Below are 23269 nucleotides of genomic sequence, written 5' to 3' on the forward strand. Positions count from 1 at the left end.
ATTTTGTACATCAATAAGAAGGGGGGCTAGGGAAGGGCAAGTGGAAGAAGGTGAGGGAGGAATGGGGTACGAGCCCCCGATGGGGAGGACTGGGCTGGCTCTGCGGGCTTCTGGGGGTGGAAGCTCTCCTGCAGCCCCCCAATTACTCCCTCTCCGCAGATGGCAGCCTGCGGCAAGTGCAGCCGGGCTGATGGCCGAGTGGTGTGATGTGCCCAGTGTGGGCACTCAGGGCACTCCAAGCCAGAACTTCTTTGCAAGCGGGGCACCCCTTAGAACTGTGTGTCCGGGGTGGGGGTCGGGACCCTTTAAGCGCAGCCCTCGGCTAGCCTGAGACAGTATCTCCATGCTCTAAGTCCTCCTTTTATGCCCTGCCGGCACTGCTTCCGGCCATCATTAAGCCCTGTTCAGAGTCCACTCAATGTGGACTTACTAGTTCGAACTAGCAAAACGCTAGTTCGAACTAGTTTTTAGTTCTAGATGCGTTAGTTCGAACTAGCTTAGTTCGAATTAACTAATTCGAACTAAGTTAGTTCGAACTAGCGCTGTAGTGTAGACGTACCCATAGATAGTAGCACTCCAGATTGCCCTAATGAGCATGAGAGCCACTCCTAATCAGAAAACTGGACTCAGTCCACATGAAATTGCATGTGGCCAACCTATGAGACTGTTAAGCAGCCCAGAAATTAACCTGGCTGATGCCACACTTGTTAAAGGAAGCATAGTCAAGAATTGTCAGGAACTTATGAGGTGTGTACAGTCTTATCATTTACAGGTTAAGAACGCCTTCCAGGAGGCCCCAACTGAGCTGTGCCTTAAACTACAACCAAGAAACTGGGTTTGCATGAAAGTTCACCAGCGGAAGACTGCCCTGGAACCCAGGTGAAAGTGTCCCTACCAAGTCCTTCTGACCACCCATACTGCTGTAAAGTGCGAAGGATTGCCCACCTGGATTCACGCATCCCACTGCAAACCCGTTCCAGTCCCTACAGAGGTTGTCCCCAACAAGGAGCACCGCAGACCTGGTACCGGAGACCCAGGTCCAGAAGCAGATGGGAATCACCACAGACCTGGTACCAGAAACCCAGGTCCAGAAGTAGACGAGGATCAGCACAGGCTTGGTACCGGCAATCCAGGCCCAGAAGCAGACGAGCCTGAGAGACCAAGGCTAAGGTACCAGCTGCGGCCCAGAAGAACCTGCCAGCGATAGGTGAAGCAAACTACGAAGTCCTGAAGAACAGCCAGCATAAGGCTGGACAAACAATTCATGTTAAGCTTATGCTTAATCTTGTTTTTAAAACTAGCAGTTATAACCTATATGGTTCAAATGTGTTTATGCTTTTAATGAACCAAGTTTCCCAAGAATTTAATTCTACAGGTTGCTGGATATGTGCTCACAGTCCAGTACATTCAGAAGGAGGCATCCCAATGATTCCAGTCCCACTAAACAACACTCAAATGAATGGCACACTGTTTAGTAAACTAAGCCAAATGATACTTGGCAGGATAAAGAGTTTACTAACCCAGGGTATATCCGCCTAGCCTTGACCCCAATTGGAAAGTACTGCTAGACATGTAACGGTTCAGGAGCCAGGGTGAGGAAAAGCCAAACCGAATGGCCCTAGACTATGTCCTAGCTAGTAAGAGCGGGGTTTGTGCCTTAGTAAGAAGAAAATGCTGTGGGTATATTTCTGACACCAGCAAAGAAGTAAAGGAAGATGCCTCAGAAATTAAAAGAACTGTGAAACGCCTAAGGCAGGGGGAACACTGGACCCTCTGGGATTGGTTGGGAGGCTGGTTTGGACATGTGGGAACTTGGATTTTGCAAAGAGTAGTTTTAGTATTGGCTATATTCTTTTGTGCTTATTGCTGTTTCTTGTTAATCAAATGCTGTATTTCTTGTATTCTAGAAAACACAAGATAGACCCTTACCAAAGGGAATGTGGAACTCATGATGTTAAAATAGGATGAGCAAAGAAAGGAACAAGAAATGTACATAAATACTTTAATGGAAAATGGAGGTATAAAATGGTTTCAAGGTTAGCCTTTAAAAGGCTAAAAGGGGGGAGTTGTAGAAGCTGTAGAAACCATTTTCATATTTAGCTAGAAGCCATCTTGTATATCAGAAACCATTTCAGCTTTTCTCTCAAGCACGTAGACCAGAGTGAACTTTCTGTCACCCCGTGAGAAGAGGCCTACAGGATGGGCTATTGGTATGTGTTAATTGGGCTGGTTGGGACAGGAGATGTACTCCCTCGCACCTGTCCGCCATCTTGTTGATAAGGCTTTGTTTTTCCAAATTTAATTGAGGATTTCTGTAATTGGATGCCCTGACGTCAGACTGTTTGGTTAAGGGTATAAAGATACTAGGATTGATTGTATTAGTAGCCTTACTGGGTCTGGCTCTGCTGTGACCACGTTTGGCTCATGCTGTGCTTTATTAATTAATAAAGCTGCTTGTTAGCTGCCTAAACACAGAGGAGCGTGTTTTTGCTTCGACATAGTGTAGACATACCCTATGATTCTATGCCTCCCTTTCCCATTTACTACCATCTAAGACTTTTCTCTGTGTTTTAATTTGTTTTCCTCGGTTGCTCTGGAACATCTAGCAACCAAGTATGCTTTATCAAGTTTATCTTTAGTTTTGTAATAAAAATCACTTTTTAAAAACTTGATGATTTGATTCTTGTGTCCTAGGAGGTCTGTCTGTGTATCTGCATGCCTCTGACTGAGGGGTCAGCTACCAGAGACTGAAGCTTGTTTTTTCTTTTCTTTTTTCAAGCTCTTTTGGGGCAAAAGAGCTTGGGGTACCCCTGGGGGTAATGTCAAGTGTTCACCCCTGGTTTTTAGGGATCAAAAAGTACTTGATGGTGGCAGTGGTTCCCCAAAATCTGTGTATTATGATTCTGGGGGAGGGGGGAGTTTTCTGTAACCAGGGCCTGCAAAGGCAAGGTTTTGAAGCTCTCTTGTGGGCCCCCCACCTTCTGCACTCAGAATGTCAGACTGGGGAACAGCCCTGACACTGACCAAGGAAAATCTTACTTCCAATAACATTTCCCACCACAGTACTTCTCCCTTTTGATGGTGCACAGAAGCAGTTCACATTGGAGAGAGGCAGAAAGAGGAAGAGTGGATGGGTTATAGACAATCAAGGGTTTTGATGAATGTGATAAAAGGGCTAGAACAAATGAATTCTTCGAAGCTATTACAAACTGTCTTGTTCAGGTTTGGTGGCCAGTAAAATTCAATTCTGCTGCTGTGCCTCCACTTGCTCCATGCGAGCCCGCTTTGTTTGTTGGGTGACTACGTGCGTATGACTTGTTTTATTTATGAAGTGATGTCAGTGCTGTGCTTCATCTTGAAAAGCTGAAGAACTCAGGATCTTGGCTGGCCATCTGTGCACAATGGCTGTGAAGATAAAAATCCTTTTGTACCTCTGGTCCCTGTTCACAATGAGCTGTGTGTCTGACATAAGAGTGGAAACAGATCTGTCTAGCCATGAGTTGGAGAGCGATCCAGAGAAGTGAAAAGGCAGCTGTCATGTTGATAAGAAGCTGCTGCCAATGGTCGCAACCAGGCAGTTACATTGTGCAGATAGCTACTGTCCTGCAGGCAGCAGGAGAGAAGGACTCTAAACAAGACAAGGATGTATGGCCAGATCCTCACACACTCCAAATGATTGCATCATATGCTGGTGGGGCCAACGGTTGAGAGTTATAGCAACTGGGGTAAATCTATGTAGTTTCACTGTTTTCAATTCAGCTAAGCTGACTTATTGTCAGCCGACGGTCAGGGCAGTGAGTGGTATGTGTGTGCTATACACCTGAGACTTCAACTGCTGAGACCGGGGTCCCTTGCAGCGGGCAACCTGGAGGAGGTTGACAAGTGCCCCAATAAGTTTGCAGGGAGAGCTTATTACACTTCAGATTTTAACTGCTAGAATCTGTGATTCCTTCGCAGTGGGCAGCCTGGGGGAGGCTGAGAAGTGCCCCAACAGATCTGCCACCTGGGAGTGACACAAATCCAAACGCCCAAGCTCTCCCTATATCTGTCCCTTAAGACCGGCTGAAGTTCTTTTAAATTATGCCTGGTTCTGTTACAGCAACTGAAGGAATCAGGTTAAAGCTTAAACAGTTACAGGTTTATTGAGGAAGCTTATAAATCATATGGTTGCAATGGCTATTGTTCTATTTCTTAACTGCTAGCAAAATATAGATCTTAAAAATGGTTACAAAGAAGATAAAGATAGGAAAAACAGAAATAATAGTACCAAGTAACAGCTTACCCTTTAAAGAGCTCTAAGTCTGTGTACACTTAAGACAGAGGACCACATCCAGGTACAATTTTTACCCCCTTCTGTGCCTCTCGACTCCAGCGTGTCAGGCCAGGGCCGGTCCCTCAATTCCTAGGAAAGACAAAAATACAAGGTGGGCGTCCCCATAGAACCTCGGGAGGTCAAACAGCTAACCCGACCAGCAGGTAGAGGGTAGAATGACACTCAAAAGTGAGTGTGCTGCTGTACACACCTTATACCCATGGGGTCACGTATTTCTCTTTCTTATCTGTGATGCCAAATGGTGCTGGTCTGTCTTTTGTGAGACCAGTTCTTACAAGGGAGTTGTGAACTTAATTTACACTTGTAAGAGAGATAACTAAATTGGAAGTACTGGGCATTCTTTTCTCAGTGGGAAATTCCTCTTCCAGGGACTGTGTGTTCGTATCAACATGGGTGCCAGCCGGGTACTTCTCGCAGCCTCGAGGCCAGCTTATTGCCTTAATCGTTCTCTCCTCATATCTATGGTTTCAGCTTCTCAGGATCAGATGAGCCAGCATAGACTATGCTGGTTTTATTGCTCCTTCTCTGTCCTGTATGCTTCAGGAACCTCAGAGAGGCAAATAAGATGGATGAGATGGGGCGGGGGCTGTCTGGCTACACTTATACCAAGCAGGGGGAGGAGGAAATGGGGACATGACGTTTCAGATGTGAAGTGTCCCATCCTGAGCACTATTCACCATTGCTTTTTGGTACTTACACCAGTTAAAATGGAAAAATGTTCTTCTATGGTAAGTGATAGTGTACAAAATAGACAGCAGGGTTTTGTTTGGCAGGAGTCATATTTAGGCCAAATTCTACTTGGGAATTTGGTATGAGAAAGGCAAATAGGACTGAGCCCTTATTTACAATCATGCTGTCACAGCTGGTCAATAGTCCACATTTTCACTGCCTGCAGGAGTTATACAATTTTTCTATAAACAAGTTACATTAGGAAACTGAACAATATAATTGGCTGATGGTGACTCATGACTTCATGATTACAGGACAGCAGTTACACAGGTATGAATCAGTATCCCTAATTGCCAGAATACATTCTAAAACCATTTTGAAAAGAAAGGGTTTTTTTTCTGTTTAACAAAACACATCCTCTGAATAACAGCAATAATTCAGTCCTTTTCATTCATTAACACCCAAATATAATTACAGAGTATTCAGAAAAATAAAAAGCATCAATAGTATATAAAAAGAAATAGTCATATCAAAATAATAAAACAAAACATAAGGGTCTTAGTTCAGGAAATTTTAGGAAAGGAGGTAAAAACAAGCCATTTTCCCCAGTAATACCATTTCTGTTTCATGTTTTAATATATTAGGGTATGTCTACACCAGTTTGTTAATTCGAGCTAGGTAGGCAAATCAGGGAACTGGGGTTGCAAAGGAAGCACAGGATTTAAATATCCTGGGCTTTGTTTGCATGTTCCTGTCCAGCCGCCATTTTTAAATCCCCCTTAGCCCAAACGAACTGCCCACGGCTACACGTGGCAGTTTAAAGTTAATCTGAACTAAGAACTTAGTGGAATGAGGAGTAACTGTTACTCCGAACTAGTAGCCACGGGCAGTTCGTTTGGGCTAAGGGGGGATTTAAAAATGGTGGCTGGACGGGAACATGCAAATAAAGCCGGGATATTTAAATCCCGGGTTTCATTTGCAACTCTGATTCCCTGATTTGCCTACCTAGCTCAAATTAACGAGCTAGTGTAGACATACCCTTAGATAGAAGACTACCACCTCCAAAGTAAATCTCTTAAAAGGATCTGCAAAGGAATTTTTTCTAAATTGGGTGTTAGCTTCTTTACTGTGTACAAGGAAGGTCTTCCGGCTTTTTGTTTATTTGTTTTTCACTCCTTCCTCCCCACACCGTGTTCTGACACCTGAATTGAAGGGATTAGGTGTATTGAATGTTAACAGACATCCTGCCTCTAAAATATTACATAGTTATTGAAACAAAACAGCTGTTCAATTTCCCTTCTCATTAGCTCAATGTTCATTCTTTTGACTTGCAATGTTATTATTTCTCTAAGGGTGTGTCTAGACTACATGCCTCCTTCGACGGAGGCATGTAGATTAGCCAGATCGGAAGAGGGAAATGAAGCCGCGATTAAAATAATCGCGGCTTCATTTAAATTTAAATGGCTGCCCCGATCTGCCGATCAGCTGTTTGTCGGCAGATCGGGGGAGTCTGGACGCGATGCCCCGACAAAGAAGCCTTTCTTCATCGACACAGGTAAGCCTCGTGAAACCAGGCTTACCTGTGTCGATGAAGAAAGGCTTCTTTGTCGGGGCATCGCGTCCAGACTCCCCCGATCTGCCGACAAACAGCTGATCGGCAGATCGGGGCAGCCATTTAAATTTAAATGAAGCCGCGATTATTTTAATCGCGGCGTCATTTCCCTCTTCCGATCTGGCTAATCTACATGCCTCCGTCGAAGGAGGCATGTAGTCTAGACACACCCTAAGTAAGTATGTCTACATTAGGAGCACTTTACCAATGCAGGAATACTGCAAGCTAAAATGGTAAAAGATGAAGCACATCCACACTAGGGACTTCTGCTGGCACAACTGTGTTAGGACATATCTCCTCTACTGGGTAGATTAGTGATATAGTGACAACCCACTAAATCTTACAAACATAAGAATGACCATAATGGGTCAGACCAAAGGTCCATCTAGCTCAATATCCTGTCTGCTGTCAGATGCTCCAGAGGGAGTGAACAGATCAGGAAATCATCAAGTGATCCCTCTCCTGTCATCCATGTTCAGCCCCTGACAAACAGCGGCTAGGGACACCACACCTACCCCTCCTGGCTAATAAGTATCAATGGACCTTCCCTTCATGACTGCCAGTCACTCTCCAGGGCTGTGTCTAGACTACATGCCTCTGTCGTCAGAGGCATGTAGATTAGACACATAGGCAAAGGCAAATGATGCCGCGATATAAATGATCGCAGCTTCATTTACATTTACATGGCTGCCGCGCTGAGCCGACAAACAGCTGATCAGCTGTTTGTCCGCTCAGCGCGCTAGTCTGGACGTTCCCCTGCCGACATCAAAGCCCTTTGTCGGCAGCCCCGTTATTCCTCGTGGGACGAGGTTTACCGGGGCTGCTGACAAAGGGCTTTGATGTCGGCAGGGGAGCGTCCAGACTAGCGCGCTGAGCGGACAAACAGCTGATCAGCTGTTTGCCGGCTCAGCGCGGCAGCCATGTAAATGTAAATGAAGCCGCGATCATTTAAATCACAGCTTCATTTGCCTTTGCCAAAACAACAAATCTACATGGCTCCCTCGACGGAGCCATGTAGTTTAGACATACCCCAGTTGACTCAGGTATTCCACCAGAACAAGATGAGTGAGTTGATGGGCGCATTTCTCCCTTCAGCCCAGCATGGTGTGGATCCCTCAGTTAAGTAGATCGACTTGAGTTATGCTACTAACTCAACATCAACTTGTCCCCATAGTGTAGACATGCCCCTAGTCAAGGATCATGCTTTTTCCTACCCTGACCAACACAGCTACTTCCAGCAGAACACGGTAGTGAAATCCCAGGCTACATCTTCAGTTTCCAGAGACTTTTCTACCAGAGTGGACAAGACCTGAACTGCTAACATCAAAGACAAAAAGGAAAAATATCCCTGTAATCACAGCAAAAAATAAAAATGTCTTGTGGGTTTTTTCATACTTCATTTGAGCTGTCACTACAGTGATCCCTCTTGCAGCAGCAGGTAGGACTTGGGTAGCAGTGAAAAGCAGGCTGCATCCATACTGCATGTGTATCTCCACATGTCAGCATAAGGCTCTGGCAGGTGGGAGGCTGTGGAGAAAGCCTCCTTCAGCAGGGAGTTGCTGATCAGCAGTGGGGAACTCAGAGCCTTTCCCCACGACAGGGAAAGGATTCAGCAGCAAAGAGCTGCGAGAGTGCTGGAGTCTTTCTCCCACTGCTAGCGCCTTTCTCTGAGCTGCAGAAAGACTCTGGCAGTGGAGAGGTAGCAGGACACTACACAGTTTTCCCACTGTCAGGCCTCAAAGAAACTACATATAATTTTCCAGACTCATCCAAACATCAGCTCAGCTAGTCCATGCACACACAGAGGGCAGACCATGGGGTTTATTGTTTGTTTATACTAATTTTATATTAAATCTATAAAACTGATTAAGAAGCATTAAGATCTGGCATGTTCTTTATTTTCAATAACTACCCAACCTGTTTCCAAAAAGGATCACTCACAAAAAGCCAAGTAATAAAAGTTGGATGGGGACATTCCAACCCTTCCTTCTCCATTTCAGAATGCAATATTTCAAAGGAAGTTCAGGAGTGCTTTTGGCAGCTACGAAAAGACGTCTCATGGAAGCTTTTTAACTGGGTCATGCTGGTAGAAGGCTTATTGTCTCCTTTAAGTAGCTGTCTAAATTAGGAAAGAGACCCATTCAAAAACACACAAACATCCAGCCTGAGGAAACTTTAAAGGAATATTTTAATAGCTAGCTCTTATATAGGACTTTGGATGTGTAGGTCTCAAAGCACTTCACAAAGGAGGCCAGTATTATTGACCCTCTCTTACAGATAGTGAAACCGAAGAACAAAGTGACTTGCCCAGGGTCACACAGCAGTCCAGTGGCAGAACTGGGAATGAACCCAGATTTCCTAAGTCCCAGTCCGGATGCTAGCAATTAGGTTATTGCCTAACTGCCAAAACCCCTCTATTATTTAAAAAACCCATCTCTATTGGGTAACAATACAGAAATAAAGCTAATACTCATAGGCCTGGTCTATACTAGACCAGGCAGGTTGGCTTAAGGTACACCATCCCACTACTCAAAATGCATAGCTGGATTCAGCTTACCCTAAACCAAGCCGCCACAGTGTTCATGCTGCGGGAGGCTGACGGGAGCACAAGCTCTGTCAGCTTCCCTTACTCCTCACAGAACAAGGAGTGCAGAATGCCAGTGGGGGCTGCCCTCAGCATTTGATTTGGGGGGTCTACACTAGACCTGCTAAATCAAATGCTAGAAGATCAACTTCCAGAGGGTTGATCTTCTCTGTAGTGTAGACATGTCCATAAAGTTTATTTCTACCTCTCTTAGGGTGTGTCTAGACTACCTAGTTTTGTCGACAAAAGTGGACATAACGTCGACAGAACTCAGCAGTTTTGTCGACGCCGGTAAACCTCATTTTACGAGGCATAACACCTTCTGTCGACAGAACTCTGTCGACAGAAGGTGTTATTGCCTGTAACGTTGCGTCCAGACTACGGAGTTCTGTCGACAAAGCAGCTTGCTTTGTCGACAGAACTCAATGTGTCTGGACGCTCTTTGTCGACGGAAGTTTTGTCGACAGTATCTGTCGACAAAACTTCCATCGACAAAACGCGGTAGTCTAGACGTGCCCTTAGGGCCCTGTACCACGAACACTTTCTGGTGGGGAGTGCAGGAAGGTAACGTCACCTTCATCAATTAACAGGTCTCTCAGCACTTTGAGAACTTCCCTAATTGGAGGGAGGTCCCCTTCCCGTTCCTGTCTTTTCCAGTCAACATAAGAACAATCGCTGCATTTGCCGAAATAAGAGCATCACAGAAATGTGTGGCTAGAAGGGCCCATATCATTGCACAGTACACTAAGCCCAAGCTGTGGCTTAGTTTGGAGTCCAAGACCCCCTTCCATTCACACAAATCAGTCTGGCCCAGGTTAGCAAGCATGCAGAACCTAGGTCCTAGACCCTCCAAGGGGGCTGGGGGGGAGGGGGTGGAGCCCGTGTCTTATTTTGGGTATGTCTACAATGCAATATAAGCCCTCAGTCTGTGGAACTCAAGTCCATAGGCTTGGTAATTGTAAGTGCAGAACTGAGCATCCACATGAAATATCAATCTTAGGAATTTAAATTAATGGAGATTGCCTATCTCCTAGAATTGGAAGGGACCTTGAAAGGTCATCAAGTCCAGTCCCCTGCCTTCACAGCAGGACCAAGTACCATCCCTGACAAATATTTGCCCCAAATCCCTAAATAGCCTCTGCAAGGATTTAACTCACAACCCTGGGTTTAGCAGGCCAATGCTCAAACCACTGAGCTATCCCTCCCCCAAATTTCTAGATCTGGATCTTACACTCACCGTGGTATGTCCACATTGCACTATGCAGACTCAAGTCTAACTAGCTTACCTCAGGCTTCTTCGCATCCTCCGCAGCAGTAGTCACTGTAGCTCTTTGTCCGTGGTCACTGTGGGAAAACTTGACTATCCACCCCATGGAATTTTAGGGGAAGTCGTCACAGCCCCTCCTCTCCCACATCCAGGTGAGCCATCTTTTAGGTCCACCCACTCATGGCAACCAGCAACATGGAAGAATCGCCATTTGAAGACCTTGTCCTTGCTTGGGCTTTTACTCCTGTTTCAGGAAATAGGCAGGACATCCATGAGAAACTGGTGGTTATTTTGTAAGCATTTCCTATCCTCCTGAAGGCACCTATGTCACATTACTGAATTGGAGGGAAGTAGCCAGATCGCTGCTGCACCCCTAGGTGGGGGTGTTAGCCCCAGAAATTGGTATAAAAGGGAGCCATGTGGCGTATTGAATGGGAGCTTGTTGTTTGTTGATCTTGTGTACACTGTTTATGTGAGTATATAATGTCTGTGTGTGTAGATAGGAATCTGTGTGGAAGCTGAACATTTCTCTGAATGTGGTTAAGCATGGCTATGGACAGGCTGAGTAGCGAAGCCCTGTGGAACAATGGCTCTCAATAGGCTATGGACACACCCAAAGAATGGGGTTTGTCATCTGAGGGCAGCCAGCAGGGAACATAGAGATTGGCCTCTGACCAGGTGACTCGCTGCATACAAGAAGAGGCCAGGAAGGAGGTATAAAGAGGCCATGCGGTCAATGCCATTTTGTTCTCAGCTCAGCACTTCATCCCAGAGGCAGCATTGCAGGGATTGAAGAGCCCGGAAGACCTGTGAACCCATCCTGATCTTAGGATGTGCAATAAGAACTTTTAAACCAGCAGCTGCAACACCTCTGCTAGAGCCTGCATCGAGAACTGGGAGATTTGGTGCATGTAACGTACTGTACTTTAATAACCTTACTCTCAGGCTTTTCTTTCTTGTGTTAATAAACCTTTAGTTTTAGATTCTAAAGGATTGGCCCAGCGTGATTTGTGGGTAAGATCCAGAGGGTAAATTGACCAGGGATCTGTGGCTGGTTTCTTGGAACCGGACAGAACTTGTTCGGGGTAGGTGGGATTGGGTGCTAGGACCCCCCACCTGTGTATAGGCCCGGGGCCATCTGGGGCACGGATATTGCTGGGGTGCCGGAGGGGTTTTGCTCAGGAGGCTTCAGGCAGGTTGCTGAAGCGCTCTGTGGGACTGGTTTGTGGCCTGTTTGGAGAGGTCAGCAGTCGGGGGGCTGTAAGGAGCCCCGGATTTGAGCAATTCGCCCTGAGCGGACGCCCTCAGCTGTGCCCAGACACGGCCTGGTCCGTCACAACCTATCAGAGGGCAATGAGGATGGTAAGGACATGGGATACTGAAACTGGCTGATGCTGCTTCCGCCTCTCAGAATAGCCTCAGATGCCCCCTAGATAGACCTGTGTTCCTGAAGCAGGCCACAAGCACAGTCTGGAGAGACCACATTACCATTCAGAGGTTCCTGAAGTTTAACAAGAAGAAATCTACATTGCTGAGACTTTGTGAGTAACTTGCCCCAAGCTTCTGGAATCATAACACATTCCTGGGGGCCACATTCCAGTACAGAAATAGCTAGGTATAACCACCTGAAGTTGGCTACTCCCTATGCAACAGGTCCATTGCTAGCCAGTTTGGTGGTGGAAAGTCCACTTCTGGGGTTATGGTAGTATGGATTTCTATAGCAATCAACAATGTGATTTGCCCAAAGGTGGTGAGTATAAACAATATCCCCAATGTAATTGCTAGTTTTGAGAGAAAGAGGTTTCCAAACTACTTTAGGCCCATTGATGGGTCCCCATCTCCCTAGTTTTTCCTGCTAAAGGAGCACAAGAGTACATAAAATCCAAAATTACATTGTTATGCAGACCTTTGTGGACCAGAAAAGCTGATGTATGAATGCAAAGAGGGATTGCACTGGTAAAGTTTGGGATGGCAGGGTTTTTTCCCAACCAGCGATTTTGTCTTCATGGACATACTGAAATACTAATGCAACTAAGTGACATTGTCATAAAGGGAATCACTCCCCCATGGATAGTCTAAGGGACTGCACGTGCCTGCTTTTTGCCATGGCTTATGAAACTGTCTCCGGATCCCAGAAGCCTTGGCAGAAAAAGGTTTAATTACACTTTTAGTAGGTGTAGAATGATAGTTTCATGTGCATTTGGCAGATTGAAATCCCACTAGTGCTGTTTACAGAACCATTTAGATTCCAACATCATCAATATAGTGTGCATTATTGTAGCATGCTATGCTCTTCACAATCTTTGGGAAGTTAAAGGTGAGCCATTTGCACCTGAATAGACCTACAGCAGCAATGGATTGCTGAATCAGTACACTAAATTAGAAAATGCACCTGTCACATCTGGAGCAGAAGGTACATCAGCAAGTAAAATCAGGGATGCCTTGTGTGCCCATCTTATGGACTTGCATGAGCCTGTGGAAGCAGAAAAAATGTACATTTATGTGTGTGTTTGTACAGCGCTTTTTACAGTAAATGAAACTATTGCTGTATACTACAAAGGGGATGTGCGTGTGACTGTCATACATTTCCAACTGAGGATACTATGATTCCTGATGGACTAATCTGAATAGCTGTGTTAAGAAATTGTGTTGCACACAGCTTATCCATTGTGCCTTGTCGTGTCTTTATCTTTATTCCTCACACTACACACATTACATGATATGATGCAAGGATGGTAATAAACTTCCTGAAAGAAATAAGAGCCTCTATTTGTAAACATGGATGTATTAAAAATATCAAAACTATATTGAAGAATTGTCAGGCACATACTTTCTTGCGTAAGAGTGGCCATGCAGTTTGGATACTCTCTTGAGCAAAAGCACATCGCTTTTGTGATGTGCTTTGAGGTGTGGACGTGCTCTTGTGCAAGAAGCCTGCAGTGTAGACATACCCCTAGTTTTCACCAGACATATGGGCTGTGTCTACACTGGGCCACTTATTCCAGAAAAGCAGCCACTTTTCCGGAATAAGCTGCGAGCTGTCTACACTGGCCCCTTGAATTTCCGGAAAAGCACTGACGATCAACTGTAAGAAATCAGCTGCTTTTCCGAAAAAAGTATGCTGCTCCCGCTCGGGCAAAAGTCCTTTTTCCGGAAAACTGTTCCGGAAAAGGACCAGTGTAGACAGCACAGTAGTCTTTTCCGCAAAAAAGCCCCGATCGCGAAAATGACAATCGGGGCTTTTTTCCGGAAAAGCGCGTCTACATTGGCCACGGACGCTTTTCCAGAAAAAGGGCTTTTCTGGAAAAGCATCCTGCCAATGTAGATGCTCTTTTTCCGGAAATACTTATAACGGAAAACTGTTCCGTTTTAAGCATTTCCGGAAAAAGGTACCAGTGTAGACGTAGCCATGCATTCTCCCTCTCTATTTTGAAATTTCTATCAGTCAGGTGATAGAGTTTTGTAAAAAAAAGTTATAATTTTTTAAGAGATTTGGCTGAAACCTTCAAACATATAAATACCCTCACAGAACAAGGAGAAGAAATCTGGCTTATTTCAGCTTGAAAAATAAAATTCTGACAAAGTTACAAACTGCTGAAAATGGCTCATTTAGAGAGGAAACACACGTTCAACTTTAATAGCACTGGAATGTACTCTGCCTGTAAGGAGGGCTTCCTTGAAGGAGTCCACGGAGCCAATTTGATTCTCATAGAACGGACAGGAATGTAGAGATATGACAGAAGATAAACAGGATTAAGGAATTTGTTCAATCTTTTCTGCGCTACACAGGGCTAGCCTAAGGCATGAGTCCTACAAAATTAAGCAACTGTAAAATTTACTGGCTGGGTGCTGCTTTAAAATTTAGTTTTCTCTCATAAAAGTCACACAGAGTAATTGTGTGTGCACGCACAGACGTGCCAAGGAGGATGCGGTCATTTGACTCATTTAATTGTCTCTGTGCCAGCGGTCTGGTGAGGGCGCCTGCTGTGTCAAACAGTATCTAATCTCACATAAAACCTATCACTTCTGGCACAAATATGTGAACTTAAAATACACTTTGATGCCATTTGTATGAGTCAACCACAAGTGATTGAACAATTGCAGGACAATTTTTATACTGTTTGACCCTTAGACACAAACAGTTTTTATATCATTAGACACAAATTTACATGAATCCCATACAAACCTTGTGGTGGGCTTGCCAGCTGCTAAAGTTTTATCATGAGTCTGGCGGTACTTGATGTTCCTGTGAAAGCCCCAGCTGCTGGCATCAGGTTATTACATGAGAATTGCTCTTTCTTATGTTTCTAAACCAGGGCAACCTCTGCATGAGGCCCTCAGGGTAATCTTCTGGTGGGCCATGAGACAGTTTGTTTATGAATAATATCTTGCAGGCACAACCCCCTGTAGCTCACAGTGGCTGGGAACAGAGAACCATGGCCATTGGGAGCTGTGTAGTCTAGAGGACCATGCCTGTGGACACTCAACATAAATAAACTGTTTTGCAGCCTCTCAGTAGATTACCCTGATAGGCCGCATGCAGCTGCAGGCCATAGGTTGCCCACCACAGGTCTAGACCCTGCAGCTGTAAGGAAAAACTTGAATATGTGAATTGTAAATTCTCTACACCAGAAGATAAACAAAAATAACCCAAATTTTAACTTTTTTTTAAAAGTGCCGTTAAGATTTTTAAGACAGTCTGATAGTGTATGGGGCCTGATTCATAATTTTTGAACTCTTGAAGTTAACAACACTGGTAGTGTAGCAATTATATGGTAAAAATGTGTGACACAAAAATGCTAGCTCATGAAAGTAAAAGTATGTTAAAATACCTTGTATCTGAAAAATATTATGCTTATATCAATGTAAACTCTCCTCCGTGATTTGTGCTTTCCAAAAGCCATTGTAACATACTACATTCAAAGTGTATGTGCTAGAGACACAGCTACTGAAGAAGACCAACAAGATTTGTCTCACTAAAGGTATGAATGTGAGGCAGGCCAGTGTACCACGAAGTAAAACTTATCCATGAAATATTAGTTGCTACCAATCAATATTACCACAGTTTTGGTATTCCTTAAAGGCATTGGCTACAAAGCTAAAAATATTTGAACAAAGTATCAATACAATTGACATTTCCAGAAAACAGTCATATCCAAACATAATATTAGCTTCTCTCCTCTATTTGCCATAAGCGCTCTGCCTGCAATGAATAACATTTCTGAACCAACTCTGCTTTGTGAAATTTGGTGGTGCCCAGAATGGGTCCACGCAGAGCCATCTCATCCATAGGCCAGACCAGGGCAACCACCCTGGGCCCTGTGCTTTAGGGGGACATGGCCAAGGCATCCTGGGAGATTTAGTGGGGAGCCTGGTGCTGGTACCAGTGAGCAACCTGGCCTCAGCATGCTGCATACTCCACCCACACCAGCTCCTGGCATTACTTGGGGGAGGAGATGGAAAGAGATGGGACGGGGACAGAGCAGGGGCAGGAAGAGAATGGGCTGGGGTGGAGCAGAGGCAGGACAGATTGGGGGCTTAGTTGCTCACTGCTGCCAGCAGTCAGACCCCCACTAGTAGCCCTGTGCCCCGAAGCACAGGGCCCACCAAAGTGCAGTACTCAGGCAGTTGCCCCGGTCTGTTTAATGGATGGGACAGCTCTGAAAATATAAAACCAAACATTGGTGGAGCTGGGGCCATGTTCCAGAACATTGGAGCATGGATATCACAGGCCCATATAACTCACCCTCTATGACTGAGCGCGCATTCATGTTCAGGCTTCACTTGCATGTAAACTGCTGACACATCACTGTTAAGGAATTCAGGGTATTCTAGTGAATTAATTACAGAACTAACTATCAGGATCTCCCTAATTTCTCTTCCTAGCTCTGCAAAACCTTAAACAGGTCACCTCACCTCTTTAGCTCAGAGTGAATCAAAAGCTTATCTCCCAGCACCTAAATGAAGTAGCCAAATTTTATGTCCATTTATGCTTAGAACATAAGAACATAAGAACGGCCGTACTGGGTCAGACCAAAGGTCCATCTAGCCCAGTATCCTGTCTGCCAACAGTGGCCAGCACCAGGTGCCCCAGAGAGGGTGGACCGAAGACAATGATCAAGCGATTTGTCTCCTTCCATCCCTCTCCAGCCTCTGACAGACAGAGGCCAAGGACACCATTTTATCCCCTGGCTAATAGCCTTTTATGGACCTAACCTCCATGAAATTATCTAGCTTCTCTTTAAACTCTATTATAGTCCTAGCCTTCACAGCCTCCTCTGGCAAGGAGTTCCACAGGTTGACTACGCGCTGTGTGACGAGGAACTTTTTTTTATTAGTTTTAAACCTGCTACCCATTAATTTCATTTGGTGTCCTCTAATTCTTCAATTATGGGAACTAATAAATAACTTTTCTTTATGCTCCCTCTCCACACCACTCATGATTTTATAGACCTCTATCATATCCCCCCTCAGCCTCCTCTTTTCTAAACTGAAAAGTCCTAGTCGCTTTAACCTCTCCTCATAATTCTCCCTCATTAGACCATAAGAATGACCAGACTGGGCCAGACCAAAGGTCCATCTAGCCCACTTTCCTATCTTCTGACAGCGGCCAATACCAGATACACCAGAAGGAGGGAACGGAACAGGGAATCATCAAATAATCCCTCTCTTGTCATCCATTTCCAGCCTCTGACAAACAGAGGTTAGGGACACCATTCCTACCCATCATGGTTAATAGCCAGTAATGGACCTAGCCTCCATGAATGTATCTAGTTCTTTCTTGAACCCTGTTAAAGTCCTAGTCTTCACAACCTCCTCTGGCAAGGAGTTCCACAGGCCAACCATGCGCCGTATGAAGAAAAACTTCCTTTTTTTTTTGTTTTAAACCTACTACCTATTAATTTCATTTAGTGAATCCTAGTTCTTATGTTATGGGAACAAGTAAATAGCTTTTCCTTATTCACTTGTTCCACACCAGTCATGATTTTATAGACTTTTATCATATCCCCCCCTTAGTCTCCTTTTTTCTAAGCTGAAAAGTCCCAGTCTTTTTGATCTCTCTTCATATGGGACCGGTTCCAAACCATTAATCATTTTTGTTGCCCTTTTCTGAACCTTTTCCAATGCTAATATATATTTTTTGAGATGAGGCGACCACATCTGTATGCAGAATTCAAGATGTATGAGTACCATGATTTTATATACAGGCAATAAGATGTTCTCTGTTTATCCTCTATCCCTTTTATAATTATTCCTAACATTCTGTTTGCTTTTTTGACTGCTACTGCACACTGAGTGGATATTTTCAGAGAACTATCCACAATCACTCCAAGATCTTTCTCTTCAGTAGTTGTAGCTAAATTAGTCCCCATCATATTGTATAGTTGGGATTATTTTTTCCAATGTGTGTTACTTTACATTTATCAACATTAAGTTTCATTTGCCATTTTGTTGCCCAATCACTTAGTTTGGTGAGAACTTTTTGAAGCTCTTCATAGTCTGCTTTGGTCTTCACTATCTTGAGCAATTTAGTATCATCTGTAAATTTTGCCACCTCACTGTCTACCCCTTTCTCTAGATCATGTATAAATAAATTGAGTAGGATGGATTCCAGGACAGACCCTTGGGGGACCCCATTAGTTACCTCTCTCCACTCTGAAAACTTACCATTTATTCCTACCATTTGTTTCCTGTCTTTTAACCAGTTATGAATCCATGAGAGGACCTTCCCTCTTATCCCATGACAATTTACTTTACTTAAGAGCCTTTGGTGAGGGACCTTGTCAAAGGCTTTCTGGAAATCTAAGTATACTATATCCACTGGATCCCCCTTGTCCACATATTTGTTGATCCCCTCAAAGATCTCTAGCAGATTAGTAAGGCATGATTTCCTTTTATAGAACCATGCTGATTTTTCCCCCAACAAATTATTTTCATCTATATATCTGATAATTTTATTCTTTACAATAGTTTCAACTTATTTGCTCGGTACTGACATTAGACTTACCAGTCTGTAATTGCCAGGATCACCTCTAGAGCCCTGGTATCTTATTCTCTCTCATCACTTCTATACAATGCGGATAATGATTCATATGTACTGATGTCACCAGGGATTGTTTAGTGATCTGAAAATGAAAAGCACTATGCTCAATATTTGATTTGCCCAGATAAATAAACATTTTAGAAATTAATGTATATCTTGAAACTAAGCTTGAGTACATGGGATTCAATGCAATATCTGTTTTTGGCCCCCATTACCACAGTATCTGAGTATCTCACAATCTTTAATGTGTTTATCCTCATAACATCCCAGATGGGAAACGGAGGCAGAAAGAAGCTACATGATTTTCCCATCACACAGGGGATTTGTGGCAAAGCAGGGAATTGAATCTTGGTCTCCAGAAATCCAAATTAGTGGGTCTCCAGAGAATCAGATTAGCACCCTATTAGCCCATCTTTCATCTTTCCGTGAGAGAAGAATGGAGCAGGCAGAAAGTCACGACTTGTTTCTTCGCTTTCTATTTTCCCTAAATAGCAAGCAAAAATAAAATAAAATAAAATATGTGCAGTTTGTCCACTACAGTTATGTAATCAACCAAATGTGATATGTTTCCTTTCTGATTAGTTTTTAAATGTTTTTTTCCCTAGCTACAGCCTGCTAATAGGGATCATGAGGCCTGGATGTACTGCCAAGAAGAAAGCTTCAACTCTGTTTTTTCCAAACCTCCAAAGGCACCCGGTCTTTGGGTAAATGCTTTCTGGATTGTTTTTTAATGTTCTGTTTTGTTAGATTTTGCCCTTTCAAGTAATAACCCTGCATGCCAGATGGCCACATGTTGGCCATGAAAGACAGTAGGGTCATCTATGGAAGATTTGGCTGCTATTCCATTGCCCCTGGTAAATTGGACGGTGAGGAGGCTGAACAGCCCTTGTGTTCTAGTTTTCTGGTTTCCTTTCTTAAGTTGGAATGAATTTTCAATTTTTTACCTTGTTTTATGTTTCTGAAGTTAATTATTTTATTAGTCACAAGAACAAATAAAATTTGTGATTAGTAATGCTGATACAACTCTTAGGACATGTTTACATAGCAGGGCAAAAGTCGAATTAGGCTACACAACTTCAGCAACGTCAATTGCGTAGCTTAAGTCGAAATAGCTTAATTCGGCTTTTGACGCTGTCTGCACAGCAGGAAGCCGAAGGAAGAGCACTCTCTTCCCCCCCCCCCCCCCCCCCCGACTTCCCTTTACTCCTCATAAAATGAGGGTTACAGGAGTCAGGACAAGAAGTCCTCCAACTCGCCATTATTTTGAAATAATGGTTTGCTGTGTAGCCGTGCTCTTTATTATTTTGTAATAATGTCAGGGAAAAAAATGTAATCAGGGAAAAAATCCAGCACAGCAGAATTCAAATAATATGGTGATTAAGGCAGGCTCTGTTGTCATTGGTTTTTCTTTGTCCCTTCTGAAAATTCATCTGGTTTGCCGCATTTCTGTGCGACTGGCTCTATGGGGCTATTTCCCTTCAGGAGTTAAGATGTCCATAACCCCTTTTAGGTGGCTAAGGATCTCCACTATTTAAAGTTAAATAAATGCAGAAGAAAAGGGTAAATGATTTACTAGGGTTAATGAATTTTAAAAAAGGAGGAAGGGACAAAAACAGTGCAGAGAACTTTAAATAAAGAACAGTTAGAAATGAAGAATGTATCACTAAGTATATTCAAAAGAGCAGGGAATAGCCATTTATTAAATTTTGCCTGCATATTTACTACTGAAAAAAGCTGTAATCTAACATCTCTGAGCTTCAGTCCCCATCTGTAAAATGGAGACATAGAAGGCTCAATTCTCATTTAAGGGCCTCATTCTTATATAAGTTCTGGTGATATTTTGCTGGCTTCAGCACACAAGGGGGTGTGATACAAGAATCTTGGTGTGCTCACTTGCAGGGAGTGCAAGGGAACAGTTTTACACGGGTCTCCGAGGTCAAGTGTACACATAATAATTCACCAAAGGGTGAGGTCTCTGCCAAGAGCTCACTGGTCATCTTAATCTGTGCAAAAATAATGTATCTCCAGATAATATCTAAGAAGTTATGTATCTGTTCTGAAAATTATGTTCTTAAGGTACATGAGTGTCAGGCAGGGGTAAAAGATGTTTATTTTTCTCTGGCTGGCCATGCATGTATTGTATGCTGTCAGCTTCAGACTGGAGGCCTATCTGCAAACTGAGTAGAATGCAAATCAAAAGACTGTAAAATCAACAAGAAAAGAACATCCAGGAAGAACCCAGTAGGGGTAGGGCGGGGGGAATCCTGTTTACAAGTAAAGACAATAAATTGTTGGGGGTAATAACTTGAGGCGCAGAGATACAACCTTGCTGAGAGTTTGACTTTTCTGGTTAGACCCATGCCTGACTTTAATATGCTGGGCAGATTTGGGATAAGCTTAAGTAACTAGTTAAATATATCTAGGTTCTAGAATGCAAGTGATGGTTTCATTGTATATGTAACCATTTGTTTTCAATACTTCCACTTGCTATCATCTGAATCTCTAACTTGTGTGAAAATGACACAAGGTTAAATGGTTGTGGAATCTCCGTCACTGCAGATTCTGAAGAGCAGGTTAGGCAAACACCTGTTAGTAGTGGTCTAGACAATACTTAGTCCTGCCATGAGTGCAGGGAATTGGACTAGATGACCTCTCGAGGCCCCTTCCAGTCCTGCAATCCAATGATTCTATGAACATTGACTTGTTTTCTCTATAAGCATATTTAACTGAGGTATGTGAAGCGAGTGATGAGCTGCAGTGAAACTGATAAGCTGGAGCATATTGTCTCTCTGGGAGTAGCCAATCTGCCCATACTGGGAGTGCCCAATGGAGTGGGGCTGGAGATGCCTCACAACCGTGGGTGCACTGGGAAAGCATCACAGCGGGTAGTAGCAATTTGATTAGTTCATTTTCTAACCTGATGTAATTGAATTGGTACAACTTGTGTATGTAGCTGAGGTTTACATGTCACATATGAGCTAGCTTTGCAAGAACACAGAGAGAGAGAAAACAAGTTTGTCTTTAAACTAATGCAATGACACATGGAACATAGCAACAGAATAGTGCTGCTTAAAATCCAGCCTGCACTACATCTGGGTTCATAATCTGAATGGTGTTGTTTTCACAGACTTAAAACCAAGATGATGGATGTATTAAGTGCTTTGTATACATGAAAACGTCTTGTGTGGACATGTCTCTGAAGCACACTGATCAACATATGCCAACAGACGTTAGGCTCCCAGACTCCTCCACAAATAATTTAAGACCAGAGAATGAAAACAAGGGCAGGAAGAAGAAGAGGCAGAGAGAGAGGCAGAAAGAGAGAGAAGCAGAGAGAGAGAGAGAGAGAGAGAGAGAGAGAGAGAGAGAGAGAGAGAAGCAGAACACCTTGCTAATAACAAAGTTACTCATTTTCACTCAAATTTTAATCGAGAAAAAGGTTCATACAATAAGCAACCACATAACTGAGGGTATGTCTACACTACAAAGTTAATTCGAACTAATGGACGTTAGTTCGAATTAACTTTCATTGGCGCTACACTAGCGCTCCGCTAGTTCGAACTAGGTAAACCTCATTGTACGAGGACTAAGCCCAGTTCGAACTTACTAGTTCGAATTAAGGGGTGTGTAGCCCCTTAATTCGAACTAGTGGGAGGCTAGCCCTCCCCAGCTTTCCCTGGTGGCCACTCTGGCCAACACCAGGGAAACTCTATTGCCCCCCTCCCAGCCCCGGAGCCCGTAAAGAGGCACGGGCTGGCTACGGTGCCCGTTCCAGGTGCAAGCCTACCAGCACCCAGCTAGCAGACCCTGCACCTAGCACGGCTCGAGCCAGCCACCCGGCTCGAGCCAGCTTGCCCGGGACCGCAAGAGGCGGGTGCCCGCCTGGTCTAGTGCAGACATCGTGGACCTCGTCCATGACCTCCGCACTAGGCACAGGAAAGTGGCTGTTTAGGGCAGGATAGCTGCCAGCCTGGCCACCAAGGAGCAGGTTTGCATGAAAATCAAGGTGGTCCACTGAGACCTCTGACCCTGAGCCCTGAGCTTACAATGGTCCTGGGTCAGACCAAAGGTCCATCTAGCCCAGTAGCCTGTCTGCCGACAGCAGCCAACCCAAGGGACCCTGGAGGGGATGGACCAAAGACAGTGACCAAGCCATTTGTCTCGTGCCATCCCTCTCCAGCCTTCCACAAACTTTGGGCAGGGACACCTCTCCTACACCTTGGCTAATACCACTCCATGGACCCAACCTCCATGAATTGATCTTACTTCTCTTTAAACTCTGTTCTAGTTCTAGCCTTCACAGCCTCCTGCAGCAAGGAGTTCCACAGGTTGACTATTTGCTTTGTGAAGAAGAACTTTCTGTTGTTAGTTTGAAGCCTGCTACCCATTCCTTTCCTTTGGTGTCCTCTAGTCCTTCTATTATGGGAACTAGGGAAGAACTTTTCTGTATGCACCCTCTCTACCCCACTCATGCTTTTATAGACCTCTATCCTATCCCCCCTCAGTCTCCTCTTTTCTAAACTGAAAAGTCCCAGTCTCTTTAGCCTCTCTTCGTATGGGACCTGTTCCAAACCTCTGATCATTTTAGTTGCCCTCCCCTCTCCCACCCTCTCTCTTCCCCTCTCCCACCTCCTTTTCCCAGTCTCCCCCAGTTTTGTTCAATAAAGAGAGATTCTATTTTTGAACACAATTGTCCTTTATTTTGTACATCAGAAAGGGGGGGTAAGTGGAAGGAGGTGAGGGAGAAATGGGGTTCGAGC

At 44.2% G+C, this 23269-nt stretch overlaps 1 long non-coding RNA gene across 1 annotated transcript in view; it reads right to left on the reverse strand.

Moving 5' to 3' along the window:
* LOC142826980 (uncharacterized) overlaps positions 1-12937 on the reverse strand; it is a 54143-nt gene extending 41206 nt beyond the window's left edge. Inside the window, exons 1-3 of the long non-coding RNA XR_012901292.1 lie at positions 12858-12937; positions 10485-10709; positions 4283-4402 (exon numbers count right to left, since the gene is read on the reverse strand). This is a non-coding gene — a long non-coding RNA (uncharacterized LOC142826980). The remainder of the gene's footprint in view (positions 1-4282; positions 4403-10484; positions 10710-12857) is intronic.
* Positions 12938-23269: the final 10332 nt, after the last annotated feature.

This window comes from Pelodiscus sinensis, chromosome 1 (genome assembly GCF_049634645.1).
Source record: "Pelodiscus sinensis isolate JC-2024 chromosome 1, ASM4963464v1, whole genome shotgun sequence".
Classification (NCBI taxonomy): Eukaryota; Metazoa; Chordata; order Testudines; family Trionychidae; genus Pelodiscus; species Pelodiscus sinensis.